The sequence below is a fragment of the Ochotona princeps genome, chromosome 4 (assembly GCF_030435755.1).
Source record: "Ochotona princeps isolate mOchPri1 chromosome 4, mOchPri1.hap1, whole genome shotgun sequence".
Classification (NCBI taxonomy): Eukaryota; Metazoa; Chordata; class Mammalia; order Lagomorpha; family Ochotonidae; genus Ochotona; species Ochotona princeps.
The window spans coordinates 66,948,979-66,954,703 of NC_080835.1; positions in this window are offsets into that span (position 1 = coordinate 66,948,979).

A 5,725-nucleotide genomic window follows, 5' to 3' on the forward strand; every position below is an offset into this window, starting at 1 on the left:
TGAAAATGACATTATACTTAGCCTCCAGTTTTTTTCCTGCTATATTTTAAAAAAAGTAAATGACCATCACTCAAGTAAAAATCAATCTTACTAAGATAATATATGTGAGCAAAATTTAAGGAAACACAAAACCGTCATTATCATCAGGTAAGTTATCAAACATTTATTTTATGTTTTATTATTTTTAAGCTATCTTGTGGAATTTATTTTCTCAAGACCAATTTAGTAGAATAGTAACACCTACTTACATTATTAAAGAAATATTATTTTAAGATAAGTTGAATGTATTTGAATATTATGTCTCAGTTTACAATTTGAAAGTATGTAAGACAGTAGGATCATTTTCCTAATCAAACTTCTATATATGAAGTGCTCCAAGCTTTGCATCATAAAACTTAGAAACCTTTAATGGGTGTTACAAACATTTCCTGATCTTTAAATTTCCCCTGTATGTGTAACCATCAGTAGCTACTATCACCTGAACAGTTTGCAAATATAAAACCACTGCGATTTTCCATAGTGGTTTTTCTCTTTCTCTCTTCCTTTCTCTCTCTTCCTTTCTCTCTTTCTTTCTCTCTCTTGCCTTCTTTTTCTTTATTTATTTTTTTCCTCCTTCCTTCCTTCCTTCCTTCTTTTCTTTCTTTCTTTCTTCTTTCTTTCTAGAGCAAGTTAAAGAGAGAAGGAGACACAAAGAGATTTTTTGTCTGCTGATTCACTCCCAAAGTAGTTACAACGGCAGGAGTTGAGTCAATCTGAAGCCACGAGGCAGGAGCTTCTTCTGGGTCTCCCACACAGGTGCAGGGTACTAAGCCTTGCCCATACTCTACTGCTTCCCAGGCTACAAGTAGGAAGCTGAATGCAATATGGAGTAGCTGGGACATCAACCAGGGCCCATATGGAATCCTGATACATGCAAGGTGAGCATTTAACCACTGAGGCATTGCGTCAGGCCCTTTCCATAGTCTTTATGCATAAATTAGCAATTTTGTCTTTGTCCACTTTTCCTAGGACAGATATAGAAGAGACTGATCCTTTATTGACGTAAAGCTCTGTTCTCTGTAAGAGATTGATAAATTATAAGGTAAAAGGTCATAGCGAATGCTTCATTATACTGTGAATCTTTTGAGAAGTCTGGTCAGTGACTAACCAGATTACAAACTGTTGAACAGTTTGTCAGATATGAGGTTTCTCAAATCTTTTTCTCAACTGTTAAATTTTAAAAATAGCCATGTGATTAGAACAAGAAGTTTGTACGCTGCCACTTTCTCCTTTTGGTGATGTCAGAGAAGGGTTAAAAAGGCATATATTCAGTTCAGGAGGTCAGGGCTTCCACAGCCTGGTGACAGACTTGTAGATACCCAATATCTTTGTATTTGGAAAGTAGAGAGGAGAAAAAGAGAGAGAGATAGAGGTTGGGGAAGAGAGCGTGAGAGAGAGAGACTAATATGATTACCAAGATCTGTCAATTCACCAGCACTGTTACACATAAATCCCTGTGTTTCCATCCTTATTCAGTCACTTGCACATCCATCACTCAATACATATTTATTTAATGTCTTCAATGGGCCATACATGTTCATTAGCATTTAAAAATTAATGGGATACCTTCCCCAGATATTACATTTTCACAGCTTTGAGCCAATTTAGCTACTCTTTGGAACAATGAAGAAAGTTAAAGCATTTGTCTAATTTTCCTGATCAAGATCCTTCATAGAACAGTAAGAATGTACAAATTACTCTCTGTTAACCACCATGTTTAATATTTTGTGCTTATACAGATAGCAATTTTCAAAGATAACTGGGCTTTGATGAATGTCTACATTCAAGTGTCCCAAATGTTGCAGTGAGAAATAATTTGTGATCTCCAAAACACTTCGCCCTCTTTTGTAATCCCTTTGGTACTCACTTTACTATGAGTAAGAAAGCAGTTTTTCCTGAGAGAAACAAGCAAGCAAAACTCATTTCAAAACCCTAGAGGTTCAAATAGACTTTGTAAGTCAATGCCCATGAGGTGAAAATGTTTCCAGTCTAGTTAACGCATGCTTTCATTTGTTAGTGGTATATGTTCTGAACGTGACCCAAAGTGCTCTCCTGACTCAGAATGAGTAAGTCCTAACTGGCTTACATCCTCTGGGGTTACACTGGAAACTTTGGGCACACTTATGGGCTCAGAAATACAAGAAAGTGCTGGTTTGGATGTCACAAAAATCCTGCAGTCCCATGAAGAACATAAACTTAACTTTAGGCATGATGATAAAATATACAACACAGACATTTCATACTGATACACCAAAGCAAGTTGTGAGACATAATATCATTATGGGAAATTTTTATTGTCAGATAACTGGATATTATATATATATATATATATATATATATATATATATATATATATATGAAAATGGTTGAAAGACTTAATAAAATTAATGTACTACATATAATTTACTAAAATAAATTTCCTGCTGGATCAGGACTTGGGAGATTACTTGCTTGACAGAAATTATAAGAATTATAGCTCTGGGTATAGAAATACTCTCATTTTATCTCTTCTTTTTAGAACAAATTTTATTTACGACCAGAAGTTTTACAAACTCTATAGGTTTGGCAGCTGCTAACCTCTCAAATGATTGCCTACCAGTATAGTATTTCTAAAGTGTAAATTAGCAATTCCATGCTGTCAAAAGTTGTGGAAGCATTTTCTTACATATACAGATAAAATTTATTTCCATTTTTAGTAAAAGTCATTCATTCCTTATTAGATGCAAACATGCGAGGACGGTTTTGCTCTGATACTCAGGAGAAGAAATATATAACTTGTTTGAATAAAAAATTGCAGAAAGAATTTGCATTCCAGCTTCTTCATTTTAAATTTGACTTGTTCTAACTTTGATTCTCAAATATGTCATAGAATTTAGTGAGGAGTGACTCGACCCTGAAGGCACCTGCCATTTTGGACTCAGTACTGTTGTAAATATCTCCTTCCCTAAAGTCTGTAAGATTCATGCACCTTTCAGGTTCAAATTTTGTTGTCTGCCTGTCTGCTATAACTTTGTAACCCTGTTCCTACTGAGCCTGAGTCGCTGTAACCTCATGGTGCTGTCCCTGACAACCCCATCCACCAATCTCTTGTGGCCCCTCCCCCAATCCCTGCCCACCTACCAATCCACTGTGGCTCTGACAATCCTTTACTGCAGTCACAACCCTGTGGCATGCATCCAAGCCACAAAAGAAGGCACACTCAGACTTGTGGCAGGAGACATTCAGCTTTTCTTTCTCTCCCTCTGCCTCTGCACCAGTCCCTACCCTGATGGAATAAAAGGTCTCCCACGTACCTCGGTATGGCTGGCATTTTGGCTTATTGTGGCAAATTTAACCCTAAAGAACTCACAGCTGCCTAAAAAGCTAATATTTTGCACATTTGGACTCGAGCATTTAGAGCCAACTTTGGAAAAATCATATTAATCTATATTTAAACAAGCATAAGTTTTAATTTTTGACTACTTTGTTTTTTTAAATATAATACCACATATCTCAAATCAGTATAACTCAAGGAAAAACAGCTGGCATTCATGTATATGAGAAATTTTGGGAGAATATCATATGGGTGAAGATAATTATATTTTAAGAATTACAATTCAAAAAAAGAAATTGAGTTACTACTGAAAATAATCATTCACTTTTTTTTCTGTTATACTAAATTGGATAAAAACAGTAAGAAAATAAAATGCAAGAAAATGGACATTGATTAGGGTGTAATATCCAAGTCATAAACATGTCTCCTGAAAGAAGTAATTTGTGATATAACTTACACCTGATGACCAGTCTTGCTTTCTGCCAAGTGGATATTTCCCAGTGTCCACAGCAAATAGCAAAGAAATAATGTTGATGTTTACCCAGAGTGTTTATTGAAATTATGAATTTAATATCATTATTCCTTTTTATTTTTGAAAGACTTATTTGTTTTTATTTGAAAGGCAGATTTACAGAGAGAAGGAGTGGCAGAGAGAGAAAGGGAGAAAGAGAGAATGGCCAGAGCTGAGTCGATCTGAAGTCAGGAGCCAAGAGTGTTCTCTGGGTGTCCATGTTGGGGATCCAAGGACTTGGGCCATGCTTCACTGCTTTTCCAAGCCTTGAGCTGGGAGCTGGTTTGGAAGTGGAGAACCCGGGACTAGAAGTGACACTCATACTGGATGCTGGCCCTGCAGTCAGAAGATTACTCTGTTGAGCCCCTGGGCTGGCTCTCTTGCTTCTTTTTTTTTAAAGCAAACATTGTTATGCTGGATTATAATGATTTCTTAAAGTTAATTAATTTATGTGTTGGAGAGGTAAGAAACAGATATATAGACAGGGAGTGAGTACACTGCATTCAATAGTTCACTTTCCAAATTTAAACAAACGCTGGAGTGATTGGGATCAAACCGTGAGTCTGGGAACTAAATTCAGTTCTTGCCACACATACGGAGCAGAGAAGCAGTTATTTTAGTCACCATCACAGCCTCCCAAGATCTGAGAAACCTGGGGTCATGGTAGAAGGTTCGAATTGAACCCAGACACTGTAATAAGTGACATGGTGTCTTATTTAACATCTCATCACGAGGCTAACCACTTGTCTGAACATGATTGATCGTTTAATAAAAATAAAGAATGTGTACTGTTCCAAAAATTTAAAAAGTAAAAACAACACAAAACATCCATTTCAGAATTAAATTTAATACAGATGAATACTATCCTTCTGACTAAATTTCTTAGGTTTGGTTTGCTAATATTTTGTTAGAATTTTTATTGTATTGGTGAGCTAATTTTCCTTTTTTATAATGTCTTATGTTTTCAGAGGTCTTCCATGAAGTAATTCTTATTTTTTCTATTATATTGAGTAGAAAAACAGCATTATATTTCTTCTTCTTTTTTTTTAAAAGATTTCTTTATTTTTTATTGCAAAGTCAGATACAGAGAGGATTAGAGACAGAGAGGAAGATCTTCCCTCCAATGATTCACTCCCCAAGTGACCACAACGGCCGATGCTGCTTCAATCTGAAGCCGGGAACCAAGAACCTCCTCCAGGTCTCCCACACGGGTGCAGGGTCCCAAGGCTTTGGGTCGTCCTCGACTGCTTTCCCAGGCCACAAGCAGGGAGCTGGATGGGAAGTGGAGCTGCTGGGATTAGAACCGGCACCCATATGGGATCCTGGCGTGTTCAAGGCAAGGACTCTAGCCAGTAGGCCACTGCGCCGGGCCCCATCATATTTCCTGTTACAAATTGTTTAAATTTACAAGTGTAATTGACCTCTTTGGTGATAAATTTTTAATTCAAAAATATATTGGCTTATTTATTTGAGAGAGGAACATGCTCTACTCAGTCTCACTCCCCAGCTACTTCCATGGATGTCCCTGGCCAGAGGTGGAAGCCAGGAAAACAATCGAAAGCTCCACCTCCATGTGAGGAATCCATTCACTTGAGCCATCAGTGTTGCTGTCCAGGGTCTGTTTTACCAAGAGGCTGAAATCAGGAACTAGAACTGGATATTAAGTCCAAGTACTCCAGTGTAGGCTGTAAACATCTTATTGCTATTTTAACCACAAGGCTAAACATTGACCCATTATTTTGGTAAATCTTAAGTTGCGATTACTGTAATAAACACTAGACTTAATATACATTTAAATAAGTTTTGAATGCTTGCCTACATATCATAATCTACTTGAAAAGCAGAGCGATCTCCCATCTATC